The following is a 16,690-nucleotide window of genomic DNA, read 5'->3' as shown; positions in this document are numbered from 1 at the left end:
ACTTCCTATTCCAGAATAAAAAAAAAATTCCATAATATACTGTTCAAGTAAGAACAAATTTCCAGCCCAAGGGGGACAAAGTGCATTAGAATCATTTTACATTACAGGATTGCTAGGATTCACAAAAATGGTGGGGAAGAAGCCAGACAGAATCTTCCTCCTCACAATTCCCAACGAGAATCCCCACAGTCACCTACCCAGCTCTGCTCAAGTCTAACAACCTATGAGAGAACCTGAAAGGACCACCAATCTGCAGAGCAGTGAGGAGCCAACAGAATCACTGGCATGAACACATGTTGCTCCTTTGCATTTTGGCCCTTCTGGGCTGCACACAAAGCCCCTTATCTTCAGTGTATGGTGCTAAGAAGAAAAGTGGGGTGTGGCCTTTTCTCATTCCCCATGCCTCATGAACCATATTCCTGTACAGAACATGGTTCCTGACTCTGTTCTCTCTTGAGAAACCTGTGCTCACAGTACTGAGGCTCCTGACTTGGCCTAAAGATCGTTGTGGAGGCATTCATTATGCTGATGTGTGGATCTCTGCGATGTCACTCCAGAGGAGCTGACCTCAGGTTCCACAAGAAAGATCCTTTTAACCACCTTGAACCCACTCAGGTGCATTCACTGCAGTACTGCAGGCAAGGCCAAATCCATCCTCTTCTTCTGACACCCTCTAGTGCCTGAGGGTGGTACTGACCCTGACTGCTAATACTAACTGATAGAATTAAAAAGGAGAGAACAATCCAATATGGGAAGCAGGATACACAGCAGACTCATAGAATGACAGATGTCCTAAACAGAGCTCTGGCCTCACAATCAGCCCTTAAGGCATTTGGATCTGGATAAAAAGCCCATGAGAGTATTTCTGGCATGGAAAGCCAAGACACTATGGCAAAAAAAAAAAAAAATGACCTAAATGAAAAATCTCTGTGAGTGAGATCCCAGCAGAAAGAACACGCCATCATAGAAGGAGGTACCTCTCTATGAAGGGAGGAGAGAACTTCCACTTTGACTATGGCCTTGTTTAAATAAGATAGGAGTTGACAAACTCAAGAGGCTTCCATAGCCTTGGCAGCTCATGACAAGAGTCTCAAGTGATTACTGACATCATTAATAAGAGTGTCAGTTGTTAAATCAACAACAGAAGTCGCTGTGCACTTACTCCCCATGCAGGATCTCTGTCATTATTGTGTTGAACTATGTGATTTAACAGTATAACTAGTACTCAAACAGTACTTTATACTGTGTGTTTCTGTGTGGGTTCAAAGAGTTGAAATCTTTACTTAGGATATACTAAATTGATCTTCTATCTATAAAGATAATTGAAAATGAATCTTGATGAAGAATTGGGTGAGTATTGGGTGAGGGAGTGGGAGATGGGATGGCTAGGGGGTGGGAGGGAGGTTATGGGGGAAAAAGCCACTATAATCTAAAAGTTGTACTTTATATTTATTAAATAAAAGTTAAAAAAAGAAAAATGAAATAAAGGGAGACCTGGGCATTAAGAGCAGTCGACAGCTGCAACTCAAGACTGGGTGAACTGAAACATCAATGTATAATGGAAAGCATCTCCATGGGAACACCAGAGGCCTTGCAGAAATAAATATGTGTGTGTACAGGAAGCCTGAAAGACTATTTTGGTAGGAGTTGCCTCTAAGCAATGATTTGCCGTTGGTTTTCCTTTCTCCTTTATACACACTTAGATTTATTTGTCTTAAGGATATTATTGAACTATAAATGAGAACAAGCAAATTTTGCATTCAATGTAAAAATCAATGACAATGCACTTCTTTTTAATTAAATAAAGAAGCCTATTATAGAACAGACAGCTTATGAAAGGCAAGTCAGCACAGAATATACTATTCAGATAATACATAAACATATGATCTAGCTATGAATGATAGAAATTTTAATCAGAGATAGCAATGACACATTAACTCAGGACTTAGTTTTTGCATGCAAAAATATAGAATTTTAGTTCCAGTGATCATGCCTTTACACACACACGTACATACACAATTGTTTTAAAATACAAGGACTCAGATACCAACTGACTTGGATTTTAGAATACACACCTGCTAATGGCTAATCCTATACAACTGAGTGTGACTCAGGAAGTGTTGCTATGTTCTGAGACAACCGTATATAGTTATGATATCTCCAACCCATGTGCTTCTCAGATTGTTGGAGCTGAAGACACTGCTGGAGGGTTTGGGGAGAAATAAGTAATTCTATAAAGAACCAACTACTGTGTTTGAGAGGATGGGGACATTTAATTTAAGATGTCTCAATTAGGGAAAAGGCTCTCAAAAGGATGTTGGAATCAGTCTGATCTGGTACTTCTTCACTTATCTTTTAAGAATCATGGAAACTGGAGCTGCGCTGTGGTGTAGTATGTTAAGTTTCCACTTGCAGTGCTGGTGTTCTACATGTTGGTGGCTGGAGTCCCAGCTGCTCCACATCTGATCCACATCCCTGTAAGAGTGAAAGAAACTCAACAACAACAAGCTAAACATCCAGGGAGAAATGGGAAATGACTTCAACATGATTTTTCAAAAAAACAGAAACTGAAATGGCCAAAGGAACTTGAAATAATGCTCAGGATCACTAGCCATCAGGGAAATGAAATTGAAACCAGAATGAGGTTTCACCTTACCCATAAGAATGGCTCCCAGAGAGAAATCAACAAACAACCTATGCTGGGGAGGATTTTGGGGAAAAGGTACCCTAATCCACAGGTGATGGGAATGTAAATGGATGCACTCATTGTGGAAGATATTATCGACCATAAGGGCTGAATATAGATCTCCTAGGAATTTACACAAACCAAATGAAATCAGCATGAAAAAACATCATTGGTACCCCCATGTTCATTGCAGCTCAATTCAAAATAGCTAAGATATGGAATCAACCCAGATATCCACCAATTGATGACTGGACAAAAAAACCATGGTATGTATACTCTAAGAATATTAATCAGCAGAAAAAAAAAAAGAAATCCTGTCTTTTGCAACAACATTGATGAAACTGGAAAACATGATACTTAGAGAAAACAGCCAGTATCAAAAATGACACATACCATATATGTTCTCTTATCTTTCATAACAAGTGCCTAAAATGTAATGTATTGGAGTGAAATTGATAATTTGTGATCCCATGTTTTTTTTTTAATAGCCTTTGTATCCATTATAGTGGAATTGTGTTGGTTTATTCATAGCATTTATAGGACACTTTACATATGGTAGGTTTAATCAAATGAGTATAAAGTAAACTAGAAGTCGGCACTGCAGCTCAATAGGCTAATCCTCCACCTGTGGCTCCAGCACCCCAGGTTCTAGTCCCGGTTGGGGCGCTGGATTCAGTCCCAGTTGCTCCTGTTCCAGTCCAGCTCTCTGCTGTGGCCAGGGAGTGCAGTGGAGGATGGCCTAAGTCCTTGGGTCCTGCACTCGCATGGGAGACCAGGAGAAGCACCTGGCTCCTGGCTTCAGATCAGTGTGGTATGCTGGCCCCAGCACGCCGGCCCCAGTGCGCCAGCTGCAGCGGCCATTAATTGGTGAATCAACGGCAAAGGAAGAGCTTTCTCTCTGTCTCTCTCTCTCACTGTCCATTCTGTGGGAATAGGAGAGGGAGGAGGAAGAAGTGTGAGATTTTGGACAGGAGGGAGTGTTAGGTGGGAAACATCACTATGGTCCTACATTTGTATATATGTAATTCATGAGATATGTATACCTCAACTAAAATTTGAAATATAAACATATTGAGTAACTTGCAAACAATCAAATATATTTTTTAAAATGCAGAAGTAACGACAAAATATAAGTAATTCATGAACAATGGGAATAGGACATGATGGATATTTCTGCACAGATACATATATGACCAGAGGGCATTACAAAGGATGCTAATCTGAAATAAGCATGGACAAACCATTCTACACCAGCAGGAGCCTGCACCTCATATCCACCCCATGGCTACAAAAAATTTCAAAACTTTTCAAATGATGGAGATGACATAGGGAATTTGGAACCTTCAAACCATGATAGTGAGAAAGTTACAACACATTTGATATGTCACCTCCTTAGCAAATCCGACATAAAATTAATTATGGCCAAAACATTTCACACCTAATAGCACATTCAAAAATTAGAAAATACACAAAATGCTCTTGTACATCAGAGTTTGTCTCCACAACACGCAAGTCAGTGTATGGTTAACTGGAAAAAAAAATTCAATGACTAACTACAAGGAATTATCAGTTCATCATGAAAAAATGTAGATATCTGCAATAATGTAGATGGCCATTGAATACACCATGCAAAACTAAAGGTCACCTAAATCCAAGGAGTCTGATCATTATTTTGTAGAAAACAATCAGGACCATAAAATCCATGGAAACAGATACAGATTGGTGGTTGTGTGAATGGCAAGGGAAGGGACTGAGAGTAAAACCATTAGCTGATAAGAAATTTGATTTGTAGTGATTAAAATATTTTAAAATATGACATAGAGGATGGTCACACAACAGAGCGAAATGTCCAAACTACATTACTTCAGTTTAAAGCTGTTACTTTGTTGAATTATTTTCTGCTTGGTATGTAAAAAATGCTTTTTCATGTTTGGTATTGGCAAAAGTATATCTAAAGCCAAAATAAATAATAAACAGGAATAAACAGATGGAAAAGAAGCTTGAAGAAACACATCCACATATGAAAACCTGGTGTGTGATGATCATATCCTTTCAAGTCTATATGAAAGGATATATAATTAAGGAGTTTCTGGACAATTCATTATACAGATTAAAATGATTTCACATGTATAATGGTTGCACTGAAAATATTCAAACTCTCTTATAAAGCTGACTTTAATGTAGACTGTAATAAACAAAAACAGCAAACGAACATGTAACTCATTTTATTAAATATGAATATTACAATGCCAACCAGCTGACAATGAAAAAACAGAAATGAAAAGTTTCAAGGAGAGCCTTTATCTGAGATGGGATTGTGTTTGTGATCATAAAACCCAGCCTAAGAAATTTGTACACAGTATTATTTTGAAGAAGAGAGGAGGACTGGGAGCAGTGAGGGGTGTAGTGGATATAACTACAACCCGTAATCCCAACATCCCATGCGGGTACCTGTTCATATCCTGGCTGCTCCACTTGCAGTTCAGCTCCCTGTTAATAATCCAGAAAAAGCAGTGGAAAATGTCATCCCTGACACTCACATGCACACCTGAATTAATCTTGCTTTGGCATGAACCAGTGTTGGGCCACTGAGGGATCTTTACAGTCTATCACCAGATGGAAGGTTGTTAAAACTCTCCCTTTCTTTTCTGTGAATTGGTCCCTCAACAAAAACATTTTAAGGAAAATATGAATTGTTCATAAGGGGGTATATTCTGAAACTTATTTTTTAACAACAGATTGCAAGATCAGTTTTATAAATTTTAGTTTCTAACCATTGAAAACTAAAAAAGCCTTAAGAGCTACTTTTCAGAATATCTGTTCCCTTGGGAACTATTCTATCCATTAATCCTTTCAAAGCATTCTTCTCAGGTCTGAAGAGAATAATGTAGCACTTGGGGACAAAGATGCAGCCCAGGAGCCCTGCACTGGAGCACAAGATGGAGAAGACCTCCACAGCCACCATGACCTTCCCCTTGGTGCTGTGGTAGACAGGCAGGAAGGTCACCCAGACACTGCAGAACACCAGCATGCTGAATGTCAGGAACTTGGCTTCATTGAACTTCTCAGGCAGATTCCTGGCTAGGAAAGCCACAGTAAAGCTGGCCAAGGCCAAGGAACCCAGGTATCCCAGGACACAGTAGAAGGCAGTGACTGAGCCCTTGTTGCACACCAGGATGATGTGGCCATGCTCAGAGTGTGCATCTGTGTCAATAAAGGGAGGAGAAGTCCCAAGCCAGATGGCACAGAGAGCCAGTTGGATGAGGGAGCAGATGGGAATAATGGAGTTAGGTACCCCTGATATCAGCCAGTGTCTCATCCTTCTTCCTGGGGCAGTGACCTTGAAGGCCAGAAGCACAGTGATAGTTTTGGCCAGGACAGTGGAAACAGCCACAGTGAACACCATTCCAAATGTGGTCTGCTGGAGGACACAGGTGGTTGAGTTGGGATGTCCAATAAACAGTAAGGAGCAGAGGAAGCAGAAGATGAGGGTGAAGAGCAGGATGTAGCTGAGACTATGATTGTTGGCCTTGACTATGGGAGTGTCTTGGTGCTTCACAAAGACCCCAAGAACCACAGTGGTGAGGACAGAGAAGCACAGAGCTGTGCAGACCAGGGTCATCCCCAGGGGCTCTTCAAAAGACAGAAAAGTCACCTTTTTGTGGAAGCACTGGTCTCACTCTTTGTTGGCATACTGATGATCTGGACACTTCACACACTGGTCTGTATCTGGTGAGAAATGTGCAATAACATCATCCCAAGTTCAGTTATTTCTGATTCACAAGGACCTTCTAAATAGCTGAGTAGATTTAAGCAATATCTCCTTATTGTTTTTGAAGAGAGGAAACATAAATCACTTGCAATTAATTATGCCCATCTTTCCCATATTAGCCAGACTGCTATTACTTCATCTCCCTATTTTATCTTACATACTGTTGGGTACATTGCCTTTTTCTCCTAACGAAGCCTTAAGGTTTGTGCTCTGAACATATTCATGATGCTTTAAGCAATACCTTAATCTGTGTCATTTGTAACATCATGAATTCATTGTCCATGGTTTCTTTAGATTGGGAAGTGATGATCCAGAGGAATCCATGTGTCTTGAGGGCTAATCTGCCTTTCTTCATGGCACATTCCTGCTGCATTCTCACTTTGAACAAGAGCATGCACCCTCCCTCAACCATTACTTTAATGATGCAATTCATTTCCTATATTCATGGCCTAATAACAACCCACAGTTCACAAAATTTGTAATGAAAGATATATTTATTGTTTGATTGATTTAATTTGTTTGGATTGCCATGTTACAGATTGAGGAAGAATGACATGGAGAAAGTGGGAACTCTTCCATCTGCTGGTTCACAGCCTACATGGCCACAACAGCCAGAGATGAGCTGATCTATGGCCAGGAGCCAGCGGCTTCTTCCTGATCTCCCAGTTGGGTACAGGGGCTCAAGCTCTTGGCTTCTCCTCCACTGGTTTTCCAGGCCATCAGCAGAGAGGTAGATCAGAAATGGAGCAATGGCCAGAGTTGTGGCACAGTAGGTTAATCCACTCTCTGTGGCCTCAGCATAAACAATGGGTGCCAATTCTAGTACCTGCTGCTCCTCTTCCAATCTAGCTCTCAGCTATGGCCTGGGAAAACAGTGGAAAACGACCCAAGCACTTGGGCCCTTGCACCTGCATGGGAGACCTGAAAGAGCTCTTGGCTCCTGGCTTTGGATTTCAGAGCTCCAGGCATTGTGGCCATCTGGGGAGTGAACCAGCATATGGAGATCCCACTCTCTCTTTCTCTGCTTCTCTTTAACCCTGGCTTTCAAATAAACTAAGAAATCTTTTAAGAAAATAATATGCACAGAGCAGTGCCTCCTGGGTAATTTCTAGCACAAGTTGTAGTAAACATTCTTACCTCAACTTTGTTTCCAACCTTCACTCAAAATTTTCATAATTCTTAAGCAATCTGAAAATAACCTTCAGGGTTTAAAAGTGTTCTTTTTTGCATTCCATGGGTTATTTTAGCTCCTTGTTTACAAATCACAGATCTCTGTTGATTTATTTTTATGCAGTAATGCTAATTACTATCACTAGTATTTCATGGACTAATAAACTGAATTATATTGTGTGCACCAATTTAAGCATAATGGAGCCTCTTTAAAAAACACTGACAAGAACCAAATCAGCAAGTCAGAGATGAAAAAGGCAATGTAACGAGAGACACCACTGAGAAAAAAAGTCATCAAGAATTACTACAAAGAACTGTATGCTCACAAATCAGGAATCCTAGAAGAAATGGATAGATTCCTGGATGCATAAAACCTACCTAAATTGAATCATGAGGAAATAGAACACCTAAACAGACAAATAACCAAGACGGAGATGGAATCAGTAATAAAGACACTCCCAAAAAAGAAAATCCCATGTCCCGGTGGCTTCACTGATGAATTCTACCAGGCATTTAAAGAAGAACAAATCCCAATTCTTTTCAAACTATTCAAAACAATCAAAAAGGAGGGAATCCTTCCAGAACCCTTTTATGAAGGCTACTTTACATTAAGTTCCAATTCATAAAAAGACATGACAGAGAAAGAGAACTATATACTTCTGGAAACTATTATGGATGAAAAGGATTAATTACTACCTAAAGGTAGGAAGAATTTTCTCATTAGTCACATGCCACTTCTTTTTGTTATTTTGTCAAAGATGAAGATTTATGAGACAGGTGTTAACTTCACCATGAAACAGGCACTGACTTACCTGTTTGGTTGGAAATCTCATTCTCTGAACAAGGTGTGCAATCAAAACAACAGGTAGGCTTTCCCTCCAAATGGGTTTTCCTGAATCCAGGGCTACAACTCTCACTGCAGACCGAGCATGGCATCTGAGAAAAATCACATGAATATGGGTCACAGTTGGGACTGTTACCTAAGCTCAAAGTAGGGTATTTAGTCCTGGATAGTTTATGCACTTAAATTGTAAGTACCTGTTTCTAATACACTGATTGCATGCCATATTGACTCTGTGCCATGAAATAGACTCAAACAAGTGGATGAACAAATGTGTTTATTATCCTTCCTCAGACACCATGAACAAAAGAAACATACATAGTTGGGAAGGGGAGTGGATTAATGTCTGTAAAGGTCTTTTTATGAAACCATGTAACACAAAACGCCAAACCAATTGTGGGTAACAATGTGTAGTGTGAACTTTAAGTTAGGAACAACTTACCTCTGTAATTCCTGTGGCCCACTCTATTACATCCTCAGAGAGAGACAACAGTTGCTCATGTGGAGAAAACTGTCCTATTTTCACCTTACATCCAATACCTTTTGGAAAGTTCCAGAAGTTGAGAATATCATACTCAGCATCCAATTTTCTCTTTTGATTCAAATTCACTATGTCACCAGCAGGATTGGCAAATTGGAGGTGCTTGAGAAACAGGTGCAGCTAAAAGAAATGTGTCATCCTCTCATGAGACTGCCTAAGAATTTGTACAACAAACTCAAGTTAGAGAAAGCATCTTTGTAATCACAACTACACATAGGAGCATTATTGTAGCAACCCAATGAAGCCAAACAAAGGAAATCTGATAGAGAACTATATCACAGTAACTTGGATTTCAGTCATTTTCATTAAAAAACAAGGACAACCAAAAATCACTAGGTGTGAGATTCAAACAAAAGCTACACACACTCTATTATTTTCTCCATGTACGTATGGCAACAAACAGCAAAATGAAGTTACCCACATACAAATGTGTGAAAATTACATGAGATCATGATCTCCAGGATCCAGAAACTACTGAGCACTATCTGACACTGAAAGAGGAATTCTCCTACTGCTGAGTTTGAAAACAGAGACAACATCTACATATTTCCCATATAAACATTAAATGGAGAGACTCTTGCATTCTTTTTAACACACATACTGATCCTTATTCACAATTACATCCCAGTAGTCAATGGAACCTTGTTGCTGATGGCAAACTAAATGAAGGGGGAAGATTTATATCTTAGAAACTGAAACAACTGCATGATTTCTGGTGTTTTGGAGAAAGGATCACAAGCTACTTGGTTTGAACACCTACAGAAGTTCTTAAGTGGATCACTCCAGGAGTACATGTCATGCAATAGAAACCAAATTACCTGCCAGGAAGAAAATGCCACCTTTGACCCATTGTTTCCTGGCTGCATTTCCAACTCTTGTAGAAGCATCTCATGTACGCTGTGGGCCACAGCATACACAGCATTGTATATGTTGTAACTCCCATCACTCATGGTCATATCAAAATGATTTGGAGGCAATGATTCCAAGGAGGCATTCAGTGGACACTTCTGCAAGGTGTTGCAGGATACCCCAGAAACTGAGCAATCAAAATCCAATGACCAGAATGTAGACAGGTAAAAGTCTTCTGGGTATTTGGAAGGGTTAGCTGTCCGAAGAAAGTTTTTGAAACCAAAAATCTCACTATGGTGGTGTGAAAAAATGAGAGTCCCATGGAATGAGTGGAGCAGGATATGATGCTCATCGCTGGCAAAATCCCATTGTGAGGTGGTGACCCAGACTTTCCATGTCATTACACGTTCCCATGTTGGAAAGCTGATGCCTATGAGGGAATCAGTGTCACAGAAAAGAATCACCACATTTCCTGATGATTTTATGATCTGATTGTGATACGGCCAGTGTACTGAAGAATGTGACTTCTCAGTGGCTGGGATCAGTTCCACAAAGTCTACACAGATGCCATTCTTCTGCATCTCAACTTTCAAATTGGACATAAACTGAATACCTTTTGGGAGGTCTGATATGGCCAAACCCACCCAGGTCCAGCTGAAATGAAGCATCAGGGAGACCATGCCATGGGCCAGGGAAGTGTCTTTGGGGGCCATATGATAGAGGGAAGAAAACTGACCACTGTCACTCAGAGGAGGTTCAAAAGACCCAAGAGTCAGCTAAGGGAAAATGCAAGAAATCTGTGTAAGGTTATTGCTATAGTGTACAATCTTATTCCTGAAGAAATTAAGGAAATGATGGAAGTGTCAGAAGATTTTAGAATATTTCATTTTTCTTATCTCCCACTACATGAGATCTTCCTAGTTCATGAGTCATTAGCTTCACAAATTGACATAACCACTTCTCATTTTAACTCATCCACACCTCTGCTTCAGAATAAATGTCACTAATCCACCAATCCTTTGCATGCCTTCTCTTTAGATCATCCCCTGTGGCAAATATATAAGGTCACTGTTGCTTAAATTTTTGGGTCGAATAAGGGACCTAAATTGATGTTCTTTTTCCTTCTCTTTCCCTTGCACACGCACCTGTGGAATTTTGTAGAGTTCCAGCGGTGTCCCCATTTGGATAGCAATGCTTGTTCCTGATATTACAGCTACAGACTTGCTCTGTTTCCTACACGTGTAATTAGGAATGTCCTTTTCCAGTCCCGCAAGCCAGATGAAGGGATTCTCCATCACCCTCATGTCACTGTGCATGACATTATAGAGATCAAATCCCAATGTCATATTGGGTAAAAGATGTGGATTCTTGTTGATCTCCTCAGTAGTGAAAACCAAGGCCAGAACATACTGGTAGTTTTTAGACTGAAACCTGTATGAAATGCACAAGGATCTTTAAGGGAAAAGCCTCCAATCCAGATTATCATCAATTCTACTGTAATTACTGTAATGGATGGCCATGGCCAAAAATTCATATGTTCTAATCCTTCTCTGTACATTTGCTAAGGAGAGAGTATGAAGACTGCCATATTTGCAGGACACATGTCCACCCCAGAACCAAACTGCTACTCCCTAGATATTGGTCTCCCAGATTAAATTATTCTGAAATATAAGATCTGCTTTTACACCATAATCTTGGGCATGTTTTCACATGGCTGACCATGCATTTGGATTTAAATCATCTCTGGCAACACCTACCTCTTTTACGTTTTTTATTTGATGTCTAACCTAAATAATAAATAGGCTCTGGAATGATTTCTCTAAAGTTCATTGACACCTATGAAGAACATTGCAGTTGTCAAAGAAAGCATGATAAGGAAAAGCACATCATCTTTAGTATTGCTACTATAAATGTTTCCTATAATCACAAACTGCAATGATTCTTCATCTTATCACATCATTAAACACTTCTTAAAACAGGAGTCATATGACCGTAAGGCTGCAGGTTGTAATGGGCAAAGAGAGTAACTCAACTGAAGGCTATGTGATCAGCAATAGGGATGCTGTCAGAGCACTGAATCGCAGATGGAAATCTGGAATTAATCCTGAAAAATCACTTCCCCATCAAATTTAGCCATCAACCACCATCTCAAGCCAGGAAAATGAAATCAGATTCAGAGCTTGAAAGATGGAAAGCAGTGAAAAAGTAGGGGCACTTTAGAGAAGCCTGAAACACTCAGTAGGTGGACTTGAAACACTGGGCTGTGAGACCTGTGACACTTTACAACTAAGACAGTTATGGATTTATTTAGAACACTAAGCATATGTTAAAGTAAATCATGACCAGTGGTATCAGCGTTTACTTCAAACAGACCTTCTTCACTCAGTTTTTCCTACAGAATTCAACATAAATAGCCTTCCATTCAATGAGCATGATGCATTTCTCCTTTCTGGGATCTGACATGTCACAAAAAATGTAAATGTGGAGCCCTTTGTATTTATTTCAGATGTCCTTTGTGTTGAGTCTTGATGAATAGACTAGGTCACGTACAATGCTTGCTAAGGGTCATTCTGTGCTCCAGAGGAAGTGACAGTTTTATTTCTTGGTTCATGGTGAAACGTAATATGTATGTATGTATATTATACACATATTCTCTCTATTTATATACAGGTGTTCTATAATCATGTATACAGTTGCTTTATATATATATTGTTTGATATATACAGTTCCTATAAATATGTGTTATCAAATATTTCATTCGTACTTTGTAGGTAGAATGAGGAAAAATGAAAGACCTTGCTAAATGAATCAAATAATGTTCAGTTTTGTATTTCATATATCTCTGCTCCTCTCCTCATTCTTCTACACTTCCATCAATTCCCCATCCTCTCATTTTGTTCACCAGCTCCTGCCAGCACCAAAATATCTAGAACACTCTTTGACACACTGGGCTTTTGAGAGTTTCCCTTTTGGTCTGTTTAGTGCTCTGTTTCTTGTCTCTAAGAACAGTTTATAAGTAGTTATTTTATGTTCTAAAGTTTATGAATCTAACATTGCAGGGTATAGTGTCTATTGATAGTTCAGTATTGCTTTTTTTCCCAAGTATCACCAATACAGGTACTTTCTACTGGGTTTGCTAAGATTTAATTTTGATCTCCCATTTGCATGGCATACATCTTGGAGGAACCTGGGCTCTATTCATAGCATCTTTTCCTGCTACTGGAAATTCACTACCTCCTGGTCTCTATCATTTCAGAGAACATTTAAATGGTGTGCTGTATGCAAAAACATGGAGAATACTGCTGCTAATAATGGATAAATATTTATAAATGAGATACCATGTGCACATATAATATTAGGTGAATTTATAAATATCAATGTGAAGTGAATAATATCATTATAACAAGCTAGTATCCATTAGATATTTTCAGGAGAGATCTTTGGACAAATGCCTAAAATACTTAATTAGTTGTATCACGCTGTCCTAAAAGACAGTATATTGTGTTGGAATGAAATTTGAATATATATATATATGTATATGTATAATGACATATTTATATTTAGCTACAAAAAGAAAGTATCTGAAAGAGGAGCAGAAGCAGATAAAACCCCATCTGAAAGGCATTTTCCTGAGAAAATGATAGAATCATGGACACATCGTCAATGTTGCCGATTACAACCATTAAAATTTTTATGGGTATATTCATCGTTAAAATTTAATTATTATTTTATTTGTGCAAAGGTGTTGCCCTGAGATTTCTTTTATCTAATAAAAAACTTACTTTCTTGAATTCCTTTTCTCCTTTATGACTGTAGAAGAGATGAGGTGTTCTTATGACCCCAAATCTAGCACATATTAGAAAACATTGTGAGCACATGTTGAAGAGCTCATCTAACTCAGATTTGTTCATTTCAATGCATGGGTTCTCTAACAATCTGCTACTGAGGCACAATAGGCCCCTAGCTGATGAACATGGATAGGGAATGACAAAAAGATAGCAACCAGACTCTCCCTCCTCCTATGAGGTAACATTTCCTGAACCATTAAAGATGCCAGGCAAGAAGAAATGTCTTTCTCTTGACCCCACACTAACTATCAGCAATTTTTAGGAGGGGCAGAGGATGGACAGGGCAGGAACACAGAATGCATTTATCAATCATTAGCAGACCAAATAACAAGGAGCTGTTATGCAAATCAAGGGAAATGATTATGACAAAGAGAACTTACCCTCTGAATGTTATATTATTTTTTGAATTATTCATGATTCTATCAATGAAGTATCTGTAAATGGGGAAAAAGGCAGCAATCTCAACATCTCCATCCTTGTAAAAACTCTGTTTCATGTGGTAAAAGCAGTAGCAATCATCACGACATGTCATAAGGCAATACAGCTGCAGAAAGAACAACAGAAAAATCAAAGGAAACATCTTTAAAGTCTGTGAAAAGCCCTAGGACACAATTGCAGTGGAACATGCAGGGTTATGCAGGTGCATATATATAGCATGCATATGTGTGTGTGTGTGTCTGGGTGTGTGTGATTGCTTGAATCAGTCCACATTAATACTGCTCCATCTGACCTCTTTCCACCAGCTGTCCACTCGTCCATGGGGGAACCTGAAACCCTTCCTGCCCTGAGGCTCTGAAGCTCAGGCCTTCTGTCCTGGTGAAAAACACAAGAAGAAAAACATGTTTGTGAATCATCCTCTTCACCCAGGTGCCAGGAGTTCCTCCAAGTCCATGGATACAAAGACTCGAGGGCATAACACCTGTTAGTTATATTTGGTTTGAGGGCTTTGTCAATAAACCACTCCATGAACTTTTGGCAATTATGTACTGGGACTGCATCAGAGGGCATGAAGGGAGGCATCAAGTGAGGTTCTCAGTTGGGTTTCAGACCAGAAATCTCTAGTGTCAAAGAATTCAAAGACCTAAATAGCAACAGGCAACCACGCATTTTCTTGATGCCACGCAGACTCCAAACCAATCCTGTTTATAGAGATACCCACTAGGACATGTGATTTTCAATCACTGTGGGACCAGTAATCACCCTGAATGCACAAGTTCCCATTCAGGATGTCAAATCACTTCATCTTTATTTGTAAAGCATGAAACCCTTCCACGGTGCTGTTAACCACGGTAATCCCATGCTGATCTGTTTTTGCACTTACAACCTTGGTTGATGCACTCATGAGAACTCAGGACTTTTTGAGTACTTCTCACTTTTTGCTATAAATCTGAAAATACCAGCCAGAATGTAGACTTCAGAATATTCATGGACAATGTGTGTTATGAACCAAACATGCACGAATTTCATCAATATATATTCATTATTATTTTGCTTAACTATTTCCCTCATATTCATCACTTTTTATCTTCTGCATTTGTTTTTTTTTTTTTTTTGAATGGCAGAGTAAGACAGTGAAAGAAAGTGACAGAGAGAAAGGACTTCCTTCCATTGGTTCACTCCACAAATGGCCGTTATGGTCAGTGTGCTGTGTGGATCCGAAGCTAGGAGCCAGGTGTTTCCTCCTGGTCTCCCATGTGGGTGCAGGCACCCAAGCACGTGGGCCATCCTCCACTGCCTTCCCAGGCCACAGCAGAGAGTTGGACTGGAAGAGGAGCAACCCTGACAGAACCGGTGCCCCAACCGGGACTAGAGCCCGGAGTGCCAGGGCCTCAGGTGGAGGCTTAGCCTAGTGACTCACAGCACAGGCCTATCTTCTGCATTCTTAATGCTGAATTTGATATTTTTATAGCTTGGGATGAATGCCTCAAATGCAGAATTTCAGTCTTACACGGAAATATATACGCTAATTGCATAAAAGTATAAAAATCTGAGATTATGCATTTCTGTCTAACTTTAACTTTAGCAACACTACCTTAAAAGTTAATAATATTTTTCTATTTGAGACTTTTTGTAATTTCTTTTGAAGTCTAATAACATTTAGCTCACTATACAACAATTTCCAAAAATGAAAGCAAGTGGACATTTGAGTTGGTAAGTACAGAGTTCTCTGTGTGTATAGGGAACACCCACATGAACTTACACTCAGTCTGCATCAGGAACACTGTCTCCAATGAACTTTATCCTGAACTATCTTCTCAGGCTCAACACACTTCAAATCAAAAGTAGAAATCACTATAAGCCCACTGCAAGAATAATGTCATAGCAAGCAGAAAAAGAAATAAAGCAAATCCACAACACAGAAGTGCTCTAGCACATAGCACTCACTGTGTCAATTCTCAGTAGCTCCAAATTAGTTATGCTGCTATGCAAAGCCTACAATGGTGCATTTTTGTTAACTGTTCTGCATTATGCCCCACCCAAGAATCCTCACATCATGCATTTTCCAGCCATACTTCATCTGATGCAACTCCTCTGAATATAACAATACATAGTACCTTGCTAATTTTGCCACATATGGTAATCTACCAAGAATCTGTTTCTACCATTTTGTAGGGAAATTAGATAAGTGGTTCAATTCAAAGATGACACCCAAAGGAAGTAAGGTGGGTGGAACCCAAAGTTGTTTACCACCAAAGCTAATTGGCCACACAACATCAGGAGAAGTGACAACAACTGATGATGAGCGTACAGACATATGGCTAGTCCTGTAAAAATCACCCCATAAAATGACCTTTAAGTGATTGGTTAGTTCTTATGCCCTGCCCCAATGACTCTGCAGTTCTGTGCTTTAAAAGGGTTTGTTATGTGCACAATAAACGAGTTCTTGCTTGACTTTGCTCCCCGCTGCATCTGATTGTCTCTGGGATCATAAGGCTGGGAAATGGGCAAGTGGTGCACTTACCTTTCCTTGTTCCCAGTTCAT

At 39.6% G+C, this 16,690-nt stretch overlaps 1 pseudogene; it reads right to left on the bottom strand.

The window, feature by feature from the left end:
• Positions 1 to 5,480: 5,480 nt before the first annotated feature.
• Positions 5,481 to 16,690, bottom strand: LOC100347366 (vomeronasal type-2 receptor 116-like; annotated as a pseudogene).

The sequence above is a fragment of the Oryctolagus cuniculus genome, chromosome 16 (assembly GCF_051225735.1).
Source record: "Oryctolagus cuniculus isolate XC-2025 breed Fujian yellow rabbit chromosome 16, ASM5122573v1, whole genome shotgun sequence".
Classification (NCBI taxonomy): Eukaryota; Metazoa; Chordata; class Mammalia; order Lagomorpha; family Leporidae; genus Oryctolagus; species Oryctolagus cuniculus.
The sequence above is the reverse complement of the archived record's forward strand: the minus strand, read 5'-3'. Positions and strand labels throughout refer to the sequence as shown.